General features: G+C 52.1%; 1 protein-coding gene across 4 annotated transcripts in view; it reads right to left on the bottom strand.

The window, feature by feature from the left end:
- Window positions 1-17371, bottom strand: part of Dlgap3 (DLG associated protein 3) — a 68925-nt gene extending 51554 nt beyond the window's left edge. Inside the window, exon 1 of one of the 4 annotated variants that reach the window (XM_051171170.1) lies at window positions 17221-17371. The gene's annotated coding sequence lies outside the window, so the exon portion shown is untranslated. Of the gene's footprint in view, window positions 1-12427; window positions 12698-16026; window positions 16182-16331; window positions 16507-17220 lie in introns of those variants that run through there. The other 3 variants (XM_051171167.1, XM_051171169.1, XM_051171168.1) reach the window with 3 other exon arrangements.
- Between the last annotated feature and the right edge of the window lie 1504 nt (window positions 17372-18875).

Here is an 18875-nt window from a genome sequence, read left to right as displayed (position 1 = left end):
AACACGCTGACCAATCGTATCCCTCATGGCCGAATACTTCCAGACCATCTGCTCTGGCCTGTGTCTATCACACCCCCATTCCACCCCCAACTCCTCAAAGGCCTCCAAGAGCCCTAGGATCCTCCTGCTGAGAGGAAGAGTCCCAGAACCAGAATTCCTCTGAGGATCTGACCAGGGGTAGCTGGTGACAGAGTGTCTTTTCTAGGCTTCGAGCTAAATCATTTGGGGTTTCTAGCCCAGGTCCACCAGTTACTAACCACGGGCCTTAAGGATTGCTTTCCTCGGCCGGGCGTGGTGGCGCACGCCTTTAATCCCAGCACTCGGGAGGCAGAAGCAGGCGGATCGCTGTGAGTTCAAGGCCAGCCTGGTCTACAAAGTGAGTCCAGGATGGCCAAGGCTACACAGAGAAACCCTGTCTCGAAAAAAAACCAAAAAAAAAAAAAGGATTGCTTTCCTCTCTCTCACAAGTCCCCTAAATGGGAGCGAGAGCAGTGTCTCCCTCAGGGTCTGGGCTACTACAAGGACTAAAGTGATGCAGGTAAGGGTGTACAGCACAATGCTGAGGGCTGGCTGAAGATGAAGGGAAAGTCATTTCAATGCCCAAGAATTAAACACAGGGCCTCTTAAAGAGGATTTCTCAGCCGTGGGCAGAGACTGCAGCCATGCCTGGTGGGTCAGAAATGGGTAGGTACTGTGGGAACTCTTTCATTTTGTGCATCCGGAAATTTGCTTGCCTAGGATGCTTCTGAAGACCTCCTCCACATCTCGAGACCGCAGAACACAGCAGAGCAGCCCCGCTGCCCCAAAATGGTGGAAACTGAGAGAACTAGAGCCTTTTGGTTCACAGGCCTCCAGAGTCCTCTGTAGCCATAACCAGCAGTCTCTCCTCCCACTCCAGAGAAAAGAGAGCTCAACAGTTCCAAACTGGGACCTGGGAAAAGAGCTACCTACCTACACCTAGGCTGCCTTAGCTGAACTCCAAACAGCTTGTTTTCTCATCTATAAAATGAGACAATGATATCCGCCTCCTTAAGCTGGACAAGGAGTAGCTAACTGGTCAATTCAAGACATGGTCAATCCAAGACATGGTACCATGGTCCCCATCCTCACGTCTGCTCTAATGTGAACACCACAGCGTCTTCTTTCATCTGTGGGTGACTTGCTCTGGCCTCCAAGACGTTGCCAGACTTGAGCCTGTCAGGGCCACCAGAGAACGAGAGGTAGAAGCCAAGTCCCAACAGGGGTCCAGTGGACACATGAGTCTGTGCCAACCCAAGTCTGTGGCCTTTTTCTACTCCCGGCCTAGCCAACCGGCCACATGTCCCTGCCATGGAACCTACAATTTAGGGTTAGCATACCGTCCCCCAAAGTCCTCTATATAATCGGCACAGGGATGTCTAACACAAAGGCCCATCCTTTCCTTCTGGGTCAGTGTCACAGGAGAATCAAGCAGAGGAATGGCTGCTTTGAAGGGCCTTTTGTTGGCTGACTCCAGAGTGGACTATCCTATCCTCCCGCTCTGCCTGAAGTCTGTTGACCCTGTCCCAGCTGCAGGGATGCTGAAGCCCAGTTCGCCTCCGGACTTCTGGACTTAGGGAAGCTAAAGAGGAGGAGCCCAGCAGGAAGTGTGCAGGGCAAGCAGCAGCATGAATGGCAAGAGCCATCAACGGAACAGACCTGTCCTGTCAACGGCACCCCTAATGCATGGCTTTTATCGCTGTTGCTTTTGAGACAGGCTCACGAGTAGCACAGGCTAGCCTCAAACTCACTATGTAGCTGAGGATGACCATAAATACCTGACCATCCCGTCTCTTTTAGGCACATGTCGTCATCCCCAGTTTGGGCAGTGCTAAGGTTCCAACTCGGAGCTCTGCTGAGGCTAGGCAAGCATTCTATGAGCTAAGCTACAACCCAGCCCTACATGAAGTATTAGCTATGAGTGGCCTCCCCACGAAGGCCAAGACAGAGCAGATGCTGCCTCCCCTTCTGTCCCGTACCCTTATTCTGTACAGTAAAATAAATGTGGAGTGAAAGCGTTGAACTCCTTAGAGGCTAGGATCAGATAGCTATTTCTACATGGCCAAGCAAAGAATACAGTGGATTCCCAATGAGTTCAGCTTCAGTGACCCAGTCACCAACAAGGAGCGACCAACAGCTGAGGCACAGGGAGAAGGGAGGAATGACCCTGAAAGTGGGCCAGACTTCCATAGCACACAGCTTGTGTCCTGCCCAGAGAAGCACGCAAGCAGAGTCCGGCACTGAACAGAAAATCTCAGGTGCCTGTCCACTCGGAAGTCTACGGTTTGTAGCCAAAGCTGGCCTTGAACTTGCTAGATAGACGAGAATGACTGAGAGTGACAGTAGCAGTAGTAGTTGGTGGTGGTGTTTGTTGCTTTGTTTTTTGAGACAGAGCCTTCTTTCATAGCTATGGCAAGTCTGGAACTCACTATGTAAGGCTGATCTGGTCTTGAACTCACAGAGATTCACTTGCCTCTGCTTCCTGAATGCTGGGCTTAAAGGTGTGTGCACCATGCCCAGCCTTGGATGAGGATGGCTTTAAAACTTCTGATTCTCCTGCCTCTGCTTCCTGACTCTTAGAATTACAGGTGTGCTCTATGTGGTGATGGGGATGGAGCCCAGGGCCCTGCATGCTAGGTAAGCACTCTTCCAACTGAGCTACATCCGTGGCCTTTGGTTCTCTCTTTGTATCCTTGGCTGTTTTGCAATTCTTTATGTAGACCATGCTGGCCTTGAACTCATAGACTGCCTCCAACTGCCTCTGCCTCTCAAGTACCCAGATTTTTGTAATTGATGATGTTAATTTTAAAAGACAGAGTCTAACAGACTGGAGAGATGGCTCAGAGGTAAGAGCACTCCCTGCCCTTCTAAAGGTCCTGAGTTCAATTCCCAGCAGCCACATGGTAGCTCACAACCATCTATATTGAGATCTAGTGCCCTCTTCTGGCGTGCAGTTGTATATGCAGACAAAACATAGTATACATAATAAACAAACAAACAAACAAAAAGTCTAAAACAGGCATGGTGGTGCATGCCTTTAATCCCAGCACTCAGAGAGGTAGAGGCAGGTGGATCCCTGTGAGTTCCAAGGCCAGCCTGGTCTACAAAGTGAGTCCAGGATAGCCAACGCTATACAGAGAAACCCTGTCTTGAAAAACATAATAAACAAACAAGGGGGGAAGGTCTCACTATGTAGCCCTGGGTATCCTGGAACTTAAATAGACAAGGCTGACCTCAAAAATCACAAGTTAGAAAAAAAAAATCACAATTTAGGCCGAGCTGGTGGTGCACACCTTTAATCCCAGCATTCAGGCAGTAGAGGCAGTTTAATCTGTGAGTTCGAGGACAGCCTGGTCTACAAAGTGAGTCCAGGAGAGCCAGTACTACAAGAGAGATCCTGTCTCAAAAAACTAAAACCAAAACCAACCAACCAAACAAACAAACCACAAGTTAAACTAGGAGGTCCAGGAGGCAGTAGAGTGGTAAATTGCTTGTCTAGTTTCTACAAGGCCCTGGTCTTGGTCCCCAGCACCATCGCACACACACAGAAGCCCAGCAATCTCTCTGCCTCTGCTTCTCCAAAGGCTGGGGTTACATAGGTGCACCATGACACCCAGCTATTTTAAAAATCGCCTATTTATTTATTCATCCATTTTTACTTATGTGTATGTATGTAAAACTGCTTGTTTGCACATGCACCACATATGTGCAGTGGTCATGGGGACAAAAGGGCATTGGAATTACAAGCAGTTGTGAGTCATCCAGTATGGGTGCTGGGAATCCAGTCCTGGTCCACCCCAGGAGTGGCAAGCTCTCTTAACCATGGGGGTACCTCTCCAGCCCTCTGTTTTGATTTTCTGAGACCTCTAATTATAAATAGCTTAGAGTGTATAGCCCAGGCTGGGCCCAAACTCATCAACTGATGATCCCTCTGCCTCAGCATGCCGAGTACTAGGGTTACAGGAGTACACCCCCACTCAGGCCGAGTTCAGCTTCTTGAGTGCTGTAACTGCACAAACACTGTGTTAGACAGTGTAGGAGAAACCACCTTCTCACAGAGTCACCACAAGTGCCCCTGGTAGGTACCATCTTGTGTCCCACCTCACACAGTCACCACAACTGCCCGTAGTGGGTATCGTCATCTGTCTCGTCTTCCAGATGAGGAAACTGAGGCTAAGAATGTAAAGGAAACTGCTCGAGGTGACACGGATGGTAGAACGTAGGGCTGACACCCTCACCCTCAAGGAGGTTGAACAGACTGAACAGGTACGTATCGGAAACACTCTTCTGAATCAAGTCCTCTGATGAGGTCAACAGATAGACCCCCCTCTAGGTCTGTCTCTGCCTCAGGAAAGCTCGAGCCCTACCATTTCTCGCTCACACGTGGCCGCCCAAGTACCTCAGACTGTCCACTCACCTTTACCTCATGTGCATCCAGCCACGCACACAGTCGTCCACACAGCCTTTACCCAGCACTCACCCACATACGGAGTCCTGGACACTCAGCCCGTAGAGACACCATTCCCTCAAGGCTTCATCCACTGCATCTGCAGTGTCACCCAAAAGGCACCGATGTCTGGGTGCTGCGCAGATGCAAGCATGACACACGTGTCCACACGCTTATCTCCCTTTTGAGAGCTCTATGTGTTTACATCTCCTAGGCACCCACGTCTGCTCAATGGCATCCATCAAATCCTCCCCCAACAAGAACTTTATCCATTGTTCCTAGATACTAGGCCCAGGTGAGCAATGATGCTCTCTTCCTCTGGGGTTGGCCAGGCAGCCCAAAGAGGGGGAGAAAGCTCGGCCTGCCTGTGATGGATGGAATTAATCTACTGAGCTAGAGAAACTAAATAATTAAATCCCTAATCACCCCCCAAGCCAGCCCAGGCCAATATAGTTGAGGGAGGGAGGGGACTCGGAGGCCCAGACCAATATCTTAGAGGGGGAGGGGCTGAAAAGCAAGGCCTGGGCAGAACCCTTCTTGAGGTGGGGGGCTGGAGGGGTCTCTGCGAGGAACTGCAGCAGACAGAAAGGGCTTTCCCCCCCTTTGCTTGGCAATGAGCATCTTCGGAAGCCAACCAACACCAACCACTAAAGCAAACGGTGTGAGGGCACAGCCCTTCCACCATGCCCAGAATCCTTCCTTCCACTCCATGAAATGGGAGGTGCACCCCGGGGAGGTGCACAGGGGAAGGGACATTCAAAGGGCCAAGGGCTAGCAATCAAGAGCATCTGCCCAAAGTGGCTGATTGCTCTCAAAGCAGCTTTGGCCCACCCCTAGCCCGAGCCAGGGCAGGATCTTCCCTAAGCCTAGTACAGATGGCAATGAAGAAGCCCTCCGCTCAGGTGCACCTGCTTCCCCTACGAAGTGGGTCCAGCACGTGGCAAAGAGGCTGAGGAATGGGGCAGAGGCTTGGGCAGGGGGGCTCAGGGAATCAGCCTGGGAACAGGCCCCAGCCCGATTGGTTGAAAAGTGGGTCATTTTCCTTTTGAAAAATAGTGAGAAAATGGAGAAGTAGGTCGGGCTCTCATCCCCTCAGCCCCAGGCACCAACCCCCGATTTGTATGGGGAGACATGGAGAAGCGTGCATGTGCAAAAACTCCATGTCCGCCCCCCGCTCCCCCCCCACCTGAACCCCAGCCAAGGTCTACGAGTAAGAGGCCAAGGTCATCCTTCTCAGGCCACTCAAGGACAAGCACACTATGTAGCCAGGACTTAAACACAGCCACACCCTCCCGTGTGGCCTCTGGGGAGAAAGGAGTTAGGGCTGGTCCAAACCGACCAGGAGTGGAGACCCTGGCATAAGAGACCCCGAGAAGCCCCCTCCCATCTTCATATCGCGACACCTCTCCTTCTCTCTTCTCCTCCCTTTCCTCTTCGTCCACGTGGGCAGAGTCGTTGCCATGACACCGCGGGCAGGTGGGCGGCTCTGGCGGCTGTTTCGGCCCAACCCCCAAGCTCACAGCCCAGGTGGGAAGGGAGAGGCTGCAGCACCCGGCCCCTAGCCCGGAAGAGAGAGGAAAGAGAGCAGCTGCAGAGGGGTCCCATCCCCTCCACCTTACAACCTAGAACGGTTCTAGTACCAGCCTCTCTGTTGCAAAGCAGCAACCCAGCCCTAGGTGTAGAGGTATAGGGCAGTAACACTCAAAAAGACCTTTGGCCTTGAATAGCCCCTTTCTCCAGAGGTCAGGGAGGGGGTAGGGGAAGGGTGACCCACCACGCCCATTTCTTTAGTCCTTACCAACATCCATCACACAGACTGTGCCTAGGTGCTTCTCGCCAGCAGCCCGTTGGTCCTGCCTGAGATATGACCTTAGTCTCCCCCCCCCCCATTCTACAATACAAGCTCAAAGCCCCTGGCTCTCTTGAGGCGGGGGGGGGGGGGGGGGACATGGGGGGGTGGACAATCGGTCAAGATACAAAGAGAAAGTCCTCCCATACTGCCAAGGCCCAGACTATAGAAACTGGACCTGACTTCACATTACACCAACAGCTCTCAAGCATCTTTGGATAAGGTACCCACCCCACCAGGGGAGGGGGTTGGACTGGTCAGAAAGGATATACCACATCTGATTTCAGGAAGTCTGAGCTGTTCCTAAACTCTCCCAACTCGCCCTTCTCTGTCTCTGTCTTCAGGACTGTGCCTGTGGCTCTGGCTTGCTATGGTCCTTCCTGTTGTTCAGGGGCCCCGCTTGCAATCTTGCCTATTCCCTAAGCCGTGAGCCTTACGTCACTGATGCAAACGGAACCACAGAGACCCTGCTTAGCAGCCCTCTGCAGCCTGGCTGGCAGAGGTGGGCATGTGTGGGTTGGTAGTGACAAGATCCAAAAGGGAGGGAGAATAGCAGCCAGGGTTAGCCCGAGGGTGTCCGGCTTCTCATGGGGTATTTAGTCGTGACATACACGCAGCACATAAATACACAGAACACACACACACACACACAACTTCTACTTCCCTCAGCCTTCCTCAAAGGGAGCAAGTATGACTGGCTAAAATACATGTGTATGTGTGCATGCATGTGTGTGTGTGTGCACGCGCACGTGTGTGTGTGTGTGTGTGTGTGTACATACGTGTGTACACTATGTCACCTTTTTCTCTTCCCCCACGGTTAATACTCTGCATCAGGCCATCCTCATCCCAACTTCTCACCAAAGCAATCACAACAGCATCCCAGCTGGTCTCCCTGCCTCACACCTTGATCCAGTCATCCTATCAGCCTCTAGTGTGATCCCTTTATAATATTACAAATGAACTGAGAGTGCCCTACTAGGAACCAGATACTCTTCCTGGCACAGTCAATAACGGCGATGAGCAAAGCAAAGGGACCTCCCAGCCCCAAGGAAGTTTATGGTCCAGTGAGGAAAATGAGATGGGAAACCAACATGTGAGGTAATGGTGGTGGCAAGTGAAATTTTGAAAGCTATATAAACCGGGGTGAGGGGGTAGAGTGAGGAGGCTATTTAAGTAAAGACTGCTGGGGAGGGAGGGAGGCCTCTGCCGAAAAGAGACTTTTGAGCTAAGATTTGAAGAGAGGGAGGGAGGGAGTGGCATGGATGTCTAAAAGAGCATCTCAGGCTTCATGGTGGGACTTCCCAGCTTTATGGGGTGGAAAGGAAGCCTCTTGGGACCAGAGAGGTGATGGGTGGTGATTTTACACCTAATACTCAGGCTCTACCCACTGGGCACTCTGGGTGCTACTCCCAGTGAGATGGAGAGCAAGGCCATGCTTGCCTAGCATGCACAAAGCCCTGGCTTCAATCCCCAACACTACATACAATCTACCATGGTGGGACAGGCCTGTAATCGCAGCAATCAGGAGGGAGAGGCAGGAGGACCGCAAGTTCAAGGTCACCCTCTGCTACTTGGTGAGTCTGAAGCCAGCTTGATTTGAGACCTTGTCTCAGCAAGGAGTGGGAAAGAGAGAGGGAAGAAAGGAGGAAGAGAGTGACAAAAAGGGGAGGGGTCTTGTCTTATTCCGGCTTCTGAGTCCATGGAGCAAGGGTAGAGGGTGGGGGACCAGCTGGGGCATTTCCTTCTTATAATGTGTATACATTTATTCACTTGCTTATTTATCTATTTATTCACTTGTTGTGTGGGTGGTGCCCATGTGGAGGGCAGAGGACCCGAGGAAGGCAGTTCTTTCCTTCTACCGTTTAGGTCCTGGGCATTGAACTTAACAGGTTTGGTAGCAAATGTCTTTGCCCACTGAGCCATCTCACCATCCAACTGGACTCTTCTTGCCCTGTAATACCATCTCTGTCAGTTGCTCACATGCCAAACACTTGCTCCCCCTTTTAAGCATTAGTTCAAGGCCTCCACCTCCTTCGGGCCCTTGATAAGTTCTGCCCTCCCACTTTAGAGCTGACCTAACTTCCTCTGGCCCGGGGTGCCCATTTAGCTCATGAGCCTCCACATTTCCCCCTCAGACTGTAAGTCACTGGAAGCCGAGGATCATCTGGCATGCCAGTACAGTGTATGAAATATGGTCGGCATAAAATAAACATTGGCTGAGTGACTGCACACCCTAGGTGAGGTGCATGTGGTAAGCTGTCTTCAGCTTTCATTGAGCCAGACATGGTGGCTCATACCTGTAATCCCAAAAGTCAGGAGGCCGAGACAGGGGCATTGCCACGAGTCTGAGGCTATCTTGGGCTACAGATTGAGTTCTGTGCCATCTTGAACTACAGAGTAAGACTATCTCAAAACACACCAAAAAACTGAGGAAGTGAAATACAGAGGTTTATGCTTACAAGTTGCCATTAGGCCACTATTACCGTATAATGGGATATTTCTTTCTTTCTTTTTTTGTTTTTTCCTGACAGGATTTGTCTGTGTATCCTTGCCTGTCCTGGACTCGATTTATAGACCAGGATGGCCTTGAACGCACAGAGATCTGCCTTCCTCTGCCTGGGATTAAAAGCATTCACAACCATGCTGGCCCTGGGATATTTCATATGTATTGTTCACATATGTGTGTTTGTTAACACTTATGAGCATGTCCACTTGTATACTCATGTAAATTTGTTTTCGTATGCAATATTAGAAAGCACACTTATGTTAAATGCGCATATACCACCATAGATAAGTAATACACACATTGGCACATGCCTCATATGGGCACACACACATATATACATATACATATACACACACACACATATATACACATATGTATATATATATATATACATGCTCACACATATATCACACATACTAGGCTTCCTTAAGACCATCTGTCCCCTCCCCCATCATGCTCAACTTGTTCTTATTCATGAAACCTCCGGAGTAGTGTTGATGTTTCTCCTCTCACACTTCCCCACAAACACCCCTAAACATCACAGCATCTGGACAACATCAGGACCAGATCTCCCTCTCACAGCTGTCTTCAAGATCTCCCTCTGCAAACTGCCTTCATATGAATGGTGACAGGCAGTAAGTAGCTGGCTTCCCAGGACATGAGAATTGGAGACTACAGACATTGGAATGGACCAAGTTTGACCTAGTGGGAAAATAACTTTTGGACAGAGCCAGTGTTGAGTAAAACTCAACAACTATCTCCTTCTCTCTACAAATCAACTTTTTACACACATATTTATATGCTCCTAAATCATTAAATACATGTATATGCATTTACTTATACATAAGTATATATACAGACTCACAGCCATGTTCACATACACATGGCCACGCCCAGGTGAGCACATCACACACCCATCTGCTGGTTTAGCTCCCTTCACAATCACATATATAAACGGATGTCTACAAAGCCATACATACACTCATACATGTACGTGCCCACATGTATCTACACAAATATACATCATCACAGACCCACTCACAGGATAGGCAGATCACCCCCTGAACCCCCAGGCTTCTCTACCCTGTCAACAAAAACAGAAACCCATCACCATATTTCCCGGTAACAAACTTATGCTTGCAACTTGAAAGTCTCCCACCTCTCCACTTGCAAAGTTCTTCCTGTTAGCGACATGGTACACTCTACTTACTCCCAGATACATCCCAGTCCCACCTCACACAGCGGAAGACATTTCAGAGAAAGGTCTTGAATTCCCTTGTCCCACGCCTGGCAAAAGCAGTATCTATCTGCTCAGACAACTTGGGTGAGGACAACAATTAAGTTGGTCTAACTCTTCCCATCTAAGAGGCACCCCACCACCACACACACATCCCCTAAACTGTAGGAGAAGGAAAGAGATGGTTCCTCTGAGCACCTCTAGGTATGTTTCTCCACCCCCCCCAACTTCTAAATAGATGTTGAGGCAGAGAAAGGACAGTAAATGCACTGATCTGCGTCCTGGAGCCTCCTGGGATAGGCATCTTCTTCCCTACTGAGTAGGCCCATGTTGCCCAGTTTTCCAGGGCAGCCTGAGAGCTCTGACAAGGGAGAGAAGAGGCTAGACCAGAAAGCTCACAAAAGTAAAGGGAATGACCTGGAATTTAAAAAAAAAAAATCACAAAAGCAAGGGTTTCTAAACAGGAGCCACTCAGGGACAAGGAGGCAAGCTGCGGACACCTCCTAGCAAAGAAGCAACTGCTGGAACACCAGATCGTGAATAGCAGGACTCTCTAAGGGGCCAGGGAGAAGGGGGGTGGACACCAAGCCTTCCATGAGGGGGTGGAGGGGTGACTGCTTCAGGCAGTAGCAGCAGCTCCAGAGCCTTATCAAAGCTGTTATGTAACCAAGGGAGCCGAGTGGAGCACAAACACCTCCCCTCCCCAAACAGGCACCCACACCCACACCCACCACATCCCAGCACCCACAAGCATAGGAAAAGCTCAGCTCCTCTCAAGCAGCTCAAGAAGGAGGAATCATCTTGATGAGTTACATCAAAAACGTGATGGGTGGAAGGGTCCCTTGTTAACCAGGAGTCCTCTCCAAGGAAGGAGAGGCCGGGCTCAGTGTGAGACCTCTGGAAATCCCTCCCTTGTCTGGAACTTCCTGCCACACCCAGTGGGCCACCAGAGTCATCTGGAAACCGTGCCCTTCCCATCCCTTCCCCCCCACAGAAGGATCCCATTTGAATATTTGATTGTGCTCTTGGGGATGGGAGGTGAGCTGCCATCAACCCCTCCTGCCTGTTGTTCCCCCCACACTCTCATCTGCATGTCCTGACATTTGGCTCTCATCCCCCTGGGATGACAAGGAAAGGGACTTGGGGAAGTAACTCCTTGCTCTGCTCCCTTCACGGTTACAAAAGCAGAGCAGAAGAGCCCAGATAAAAGCCCATGACCCTGACTGCAGGGCAGCAGGAGGAAATCTATCCAGAGGAGCAGAGTATTAAAACCCAGACCTCATCCTTCCATTTGATTTTTTTTTTACTCCCCCAGATCTTCCTTTTTCCCTGCTGCCCCGTCTCCAGTAGCCTCCTCCTCCTCTTCTCCATGGCACTGAACAACCCCACCCACTCCTTGAATCCTTTGCTGAGAAATGTTCCTCCCCAACAAAAAAAAAGTCTCTCCCAAAAGATGCTTTGAGCTAAGGCTGGGGATGGGCAGAACACAAGCAGACTTGCAGAATATTTTAGGGTTCCTCTTCGCAAATCTAAAGTTATGGTTAGCAGGTTGGCACCAAGTGACCAATCAATTATGTCAAGCTCTACCATGAGCTCCATCCACTGAGGTCTACCCTGCCAGACTTAAGCTCTGAATGTCTTGAGTCTGTATTTGTGGGGCCCAAAAGGAGAAAGTATCGTGCAGGGTCCATAATTTGTTGTACTAAGATGACCTCAGAAGAATAAAGCTCACAGCCACAACTGTGTTTGCTCCTTCCTAGCCCCACACCAACAATACAATAGTTTTAGAAAGAAGGTGAATTCAAATAGGGAAAAGAAAGTCTTTTTACCAAATGCCACTAACAACTGTGAGTCCTGAATTCAAAAGAATGACCTCAGAATTTATATTTCTATCCTGGGACTCTGCCCTTGGAAAGTGGGTCACCTGGGAGAATCTTTCTAGTGAACCCTCAACACTGCCCAGGCACCTTTCAGTCAATGGAACAAACCCTTTTCAGCACCCGGGACAGCTCCAAGGGAACCAATCTCAGCCCAGTCTCATTCAGCACTGAGGACAGTTCCTACAGCCAGGTGGTTGGAGAGCGAGGGGGGTTTCCAGAAACCCAGAAAGCAAGAAAGAAGCTTTACCCAACAAACCCCTTCGCCATAAAACTCCCACCCCTGATTCCATCAGCTGGCACACCGGCCATCCCTCCCTTCTCTGAAAGTCTGTCTCAGAAAGAAATCCAAACCCGGAGCTTCCCTGAGGAAGCCTAGAGATAGGACCCCACCCACCTCCTTCCAGTCTTGAGCCTCTCAACACCACTCACAGCTGGTTCTAAAATGCACTCTCCTTTTTAACCACCACTCCCAAATAAAATAAATACTCACATGGGGGCTCTCAGCCCTGCAGGCAGATGTGCTGGGAGGAGGAAGAGAGAGGTAGCTCCCCACGCCCTGTCCTGAACCCCCTTTCTGAAGAAGCCAGCTCCCATCTGGACTGGGGGGAGGAAAGGCATGTGGAAGCACTTAGTGGAAGAGGAGAAAAGCAAAAGAAGGGGGACTGCAGGGCGAGGGTGTTGGGATGGGGGCGAGGAAATCCTTTTTAATTTCATTCTCTCCCCATGTCTACATCAGCCCTGCAGGCTCAGCTCTTTAATATTTACACACAGGAAGAGGAGAGGATAAGAAAGAACAGAGAGAGTGGGGCGGTGGGGGGGAGGGTAGGGGCTACCTGAGCTCAAAGGGCACAGAGGCAGATGCCTCCTAGAGCCGAAGGCTTGGGTTCCCTGTGCCACCCCCAGCCTATTCCCATACTGTGCTCTGGACTGGAAGGAAGAATAATCCTGGGACCATTCTGTCCCTTTGTTAACAAGATACTTTGAAGCTGCGTCAGAAAAAAAAAAAAGATCAGATCCCAGCCCACATACCTGGACACCCCCACAAACCCAGATTTCTTGGGTGCCTTATGTGCAGATGGGAGAGGTGGTGTTCATACACACGTGTGTTCTGATGCTTGTTACATGCTTGCCTGTGGGCTGTTGCTGTATATAGGCACATGAACATGTCAGCCAGCATGTACAAGTTTATGCAAGCATGAGTCTATTCACACATTAATAACCCAAGAAATCAAACCTGTGCAGCCACATTTGTAACTCTGCTTCCAGGCAACCTCACCTCTTAACCCTGTGGCTTTCCAGCTAGGGACCCAGAGGAAAGGCAACCCAACCTTCTCAGACTCTCCTCTTCCCAGGCCCCGTCCTTCCTAAGCCTCACTTTTTCTGTCTGTAACATGGGAAGAAAGGCTTATGGGAAAGGATGCTCCACTAAGCCCAGGGGCCTAACAAGTTATTAGCAACGATGAGCTGGCAGCTCGTTACCATAACGATGGTGCCACCGCCTCACCCCAGCTCAAACCCAGACTCCCCAGACGGCAGGAGGCCCGCTGAACCAGCAGCCTTCAGACTGAAGGGGAGGGTTGGATGAAGAGGGAACTGAGACATGACGCTTGCAGAGTGGAGGGTACACAGCTGTTCTTCCAACCCCCCACTGAGAAACAAAGCTTTGACTCCCCCAAGTGGGAGTGAAATCGGAATCTGGGGAGGCTTCCTGACCATGGGGATGGGAAGACACTGGGGAAGTCTCCAGAAGCTTGTCCCTCTCCCCACCTGAAAACCTATTGAACAGAAAGCCCCTCGTTGAACTGCACTCTCCTCTACAGTAAAAAATGAGGGCAATTATGTTTACCATTTGCTCTAAACTCCTGGAAGATTGGGTCAGAGAGGGTTCAGGTAGCCATCCGCCCTGTCTCAATCAGACAAGACTCTCAGAACTTTTTCTACCCAGCAGAAGCCCACTAAGGTTTAAAAAAAAAAAAAAAAAAAAAAAAAAAAAAAAAAAAAAAAGCCTGTCAGTCCAGCTAGAAGCAAAATGCATCACAAACCATGTGGGGCGAAGAAAAGCACCAACATCAGCTGGAAGAGATGCTACATGCCAGGCAGCTGCTGAAAGCAGACACTGAAAGAAGTCTGAAGTTGGGCCCAGAGCAGCGCCAGTCCCTAGCCAGCTGGAATTAAGCCACGCCTTCCCCTGCGGTGGGTCTGCCAGGCACTCCCCACCCCCCAGGAATACCTGCAGCCTCCTCTGTTCAGAGAAGAGCCCCAGGTTGACAGGTTGACAGCCTGAGGCACACTGAGTCTTCATTTCCTCTACCCACATCCACACTCAGCTCTGAAGGGGGTAGGGACTCTGGGGATGGAAATGTGAAGGTTAGGGAATTACCTGTGGGGACACTAGCCCGGGAATCCACAGGTTCATTGTGTGACCTTGAGTAGGTCTCCTCTCTTTCAGAGTCCCCGGGTTGTAATTAAGAGGTTGGACCAAGTCAACTGCAAAGGTTCTTCCGCTGGCTATGGTTCTATAGTTGCATGCAAGCTCGATCTTTGGATGTGAGCCCCCTGGCACAAAATGCAGTGGGCACTGCCTGCCAGATCAGTGGGGCAACGGCGGGGGGGGGGGGGCGGGGGGGGTGGGAGGGGGCTGCGGGGGCTGCATGTGAGGCTTTTCATCCCATGTTCATGTTCCTTTTAGAAACACCTGCCACCCTAGCCCTCCCAGCTCTCTTTTTAGACCCTGATTCACTGCCAACTCACGAAGCTCTCCCCCCCCTCCCTCCTCTCTTCTCCCTCATCTCTCTCTTTTAGGCACTGACAGCTGGGTACAGAAGCAGACCACACACACACACACACTCAGGGAGTAGTGGACAGAAGTGGAGGGCAGTGACCTAGTGTCAGAGAGAACGCACTGGAAAGTACCGCTTACTCTAACCATGGCCTAGCTGAGTTCCTTGGGTCAATGGATGACCTGGGTGAGAATGTTTCTCTACCACTGGCGATGCGCGGTGGGGAGAGATGCAATTCACTTCCCAAGCCTCAACACCCTCTTCTGCAAATTGGCATCGTATTAGACTGAACCGTGCGGAATGGCTGTTTTTGCAGGTTAAAAAAAAAAAAAAAAGACAGTTGAATACTGTCAATTTCACATGGCTTAACATGACGGTGGCCCTACCTGTTTCCAAGGCAGTTGAAGAAACAAGAAGAGATGAGAGAAGAGCATTTTCAAAAGCCCTAGACAGATACAGGTGCAATGTTTATTACTACTTCAAGGAACTTAGTACAGATCCACCTGGAACTGTGAGCTAAAACAATGACCCAGAACTTGGAGATTTGAGACTTGGAACTCTGGGAGAAAGCCACCTGCTCCAGTGACTACAAGGTAATCTTCCTCCTGGCCTCCTCAGTATCTAAAGGGCCTATGGCCAAACAGCACTGAAATGACACAAGCTCCCATCACCTCCCTCTCCAAAAAGAGCATACACACACAAACACACACACACACACACACACACACACACACACACACAGAGGTACACAGCCTTGGACTCACCACCAGCAAGGACCCAGCACTGGGGAAAGACACCAATGGCATCGCAGAGGGTGCCCCAGGAGGTGGGCGAAGATGCCGAATGCCAGGAACTCTTTGCTAGGTTCAGGAAAAGAAGACCCTGGAGGGAGGGAACAGTCTTCCCATGCTATGTCCCACCAGGGATGGGGGCGGGGCAAAGCCCAGGTGTGGGTGAACCCTGCTTGGATATATTGCCACACAGTCACACAGTACACATACCCAGACCCATTCACAGAGATAGTCGCACATGCACGTCCATTCATACACACTCAGACACCTACATACACAGGCATACAGTGAAAGCACACACTCATCCACACATATGTCGACAGATGCATGGACGGTACCACCCTGCACGCTCACTGCATTACACTCACTCACCCACAGACCCACACGGCGACACCCTCATCACAGACACACGCACGCTCACACACCTGCAGAGGAAACTTCTCTCCGGATCTCCCCAACACCACGACTTCACCCCCACAGCCAGCAGGCTACTCCCTCCTGGATCTAAGCTTCCATACCAGCCGGGCAAAAGCTGGGCGGGCGCTGGCCGGCCTCCCGCGGCCCCAGCCAGAACAGCGCGTCTCCGGAGCGCGTGGTCCCCAAGCCATCCCTGGGGTCAGTCATGCCAGCCTCTAGGCCCAGGGTGAGACCCGGGGCGATTGCCGAGGCCCAGCCCCTCCCCCCGCCCCATCTCGGGGCTCGGGCCCAGGCCGCGGGAGCCCCGGGCGTGGGCGTCGCCGGGGCTGCAGCCCGACCTAGCCTGGGGGGCGCTGCAGAGGGCGCGGCAAGCGCGTCCGGATCCCCACCCCTCCCGGCTGCTTACCTGGCCCGTTCGGGCTCTAGCCGGGGTTACATGGTGCCGGCGGCCCGGGCCGGGGGCGCTGCGGCTGCGGGCGCGAATGCGGGCTCCCAGACCCGGCACTGCGGAGCCCCCGGCGAAGGGGCTGCGCCGGCTGCGGAGCCCCGAGCAAGTGCTGAGCGGCAGCGGGCGCGGGAGCCGGAGGCGGCCAAGCCACGGAGGCTGGATTTCCCGGGGACCAGGACGGGGAGGCGGGGGGATCCCGCCCGCGCGCTCCGCCCCCGCCCCCGCCCCCGCGCAGGGCGGCCGAGCCAGGAGCCCGCGACAGGGAGGGGGCCCGCGCTCCCCGCCCCCGCAGCGGCCCCGCGAGGACCGAGGTCGCAGCCGGCGGGCGGCCGCCGCGGTCCCGAAGGAGCGCCCGCGTCGCTGAGCGACAGCGCCGGGGAGGCCCAGCTCGGGGGTGCGAATGAGGTCCCCCGGGTCGGTGTGCACCGAGGACCCAGGAACCAGCACATTCGGTGTCACGACCGCGCACAGCAGACCCGGGCACGGGGACCCAAGCCCAGAGCGCGGGCAGCTGGGGAGACAGACAGCCTCACCGAGGCAGTCACACCCTGAATGTCACACACAGCCTCCCCCTACCAGGCACGTCCCTTAGGCTGCCCTTAGTTTCCTGGGTATGCTCTCCGACTTCAGCTCTTGGCCTGGGCACTAAGAGTGCCCCCTCTCCCCGCCCAAGTCCCTTCTGCCCCACCCCTGCCAGGGCGGGGCGCTGTGCCCAGCCTCCCAGTCACTGACAGGCGTCCCTCACCCACAGTCCGCCAGCGAAGGCAATCCCCAGTGTGCCGGGAGAACCCCGCTATACCTGCCGTCTTAGCTGGGGGCCCCACCCGTGCCCACTGTGCCCGCCCACCTCTGGGCCCGGAGCCAGGGGCTGTGCCATGGCGGGGGTGGGGTATAGGAGGAAAGGGGACTGTCCGAAGCACAGCGCGAAGCTGCAGAGCCAGGACACAGGCTGCAGAAGCGCGGAGAGCTGACTGCAGCAGTCCCTGGCTGGAATCCGTCTTGGCGCCTAGAGCGATGCTGTAATGGGGGGGAGGGGGCCCGTGTGGGGAAGCCGCAGGAGGAGGGGCTGAGGAGATGGGGGAGGGGCCGGCCCTGGATTCTGACTTTCCCTGTGGGTGTGAGGGCACGCTGCCTCAGGCGCTCCAAGTTGGGGTAGAGGGCGATCTACATCTTCCACTCTGTCTAGTATTGAAAACTTAAGGTCGTGAGGTGTGGGCTTGGGAGCCTTGAGAGGCAGGCCACCACCCTAGGGACAGACCTCGGGAGCTGTTCTGAGTCAACGTTCCCGACAAATGACTCCTTTCTCTCTGTATCCCTTTAGGGTCACTGGCTCTCCTCCCTGAATAACCAGGCAAACTGAGGCACAGTATGTAAAAAGGAGCTAAAACCTGGAGCCAAGCCCACACCCAGTCCCCAGGGAGATGTTTTAAGGTGCCACATTACATAAATGACATAAAGGAGGCTGGAGAGCCCTTCTCCGGTGGGAAGCTGAGTAGTCAGTCTACGGGGGAGACTAGCAGACTAGCCTATGAGACCACATCATTGTCCCTTCAATCAGGTACTGAGGCTGCAGACAATTCCCAGCCCAGCGTTCATTCAGCCAAGAGCAGATGTCAGAGAAAGTAAGATAAAAAGTTGGTCCAGGAACACTTTGTAGAACTGAAAGAACTGTCTCATTTCCCGTGGAGCATAAGAGCAGCCATCGTGTAGGATGCTAAAGGGTACCTCCGTGCTTTGTCAGCTCTGAGACGCATCTTGTAAACCGGAAGGCATCTAACAGTGAACAGGGACATCTAGTTTATAGTTTTTCTTCTTTTCCGTTACCAAAGAACCACGTCTGAAAATTGAGCGCCTAGATGAGAGGGCTCAGCCGGTGAAGGTGCTCGCTGCCAAGCCTGATGGCTGAGTTGGATCCCCAAAACCCACACGGTAGAAGGAGAGAATGACTCTCCCAAGTTGCTCTGACCTCCACACAGCCTCGTGGCACCTGCGTGCACTACCCCCTGGCCCCATGCACACTAAATAAATTATTATTAAAATTTAAAATTTTCAAACAAAAAAAAAATTTTTAAACATGATGGAGTTTGCACGTGTTCATTCGACAATTATTTTTTCCTAACTGCTCCGGGCACCTTGCTACTGTCCTGGAAACTAGTAATTAATCAGACCGGTTAACCTCAGATAGAGAACACTTACCCAGTGATTAATGAGGACAGTGACTATTTCAACCATTCTTAGTGACTCTCCATCCCTGGAAATTTGGCCTGGGCAGCCATGGTTGAGGCCAGCCTGGTCTACAGAGTGAGTTCTAGGACAGCCAGAGCTACACAGAGAAATCCTGTCTCAGAAAGCCAAAATAAATAAATAAATAAATAAAATCTTAGGGGCTGGAGAGATTGCTTATTAGCGGCATTTGCCGCTCTCTCAGAGGACCAGGATTCATTTCGCAACACCCACATGGTGGCTCTCAACCACTCCAGTTCCAAAGGATCTGATGCCTTT

Source organism: Acomys russatus, chromosome 29 (assembly GCF_903995435.1).
Source record: "Acomys russatus chromosome 29, mAcoRus1.1, whole genome shotgun sequence".
In the NCBI taxonomy this organism is placed as follows: Eukaryota; Metazoa; Chordata; class Mammalia; order Rodentia; family Muridae; genus Acomys; species Acomys russatus.
This window is presented reverse-complemented; position numbering and strand designations above follow the sequence as displayed.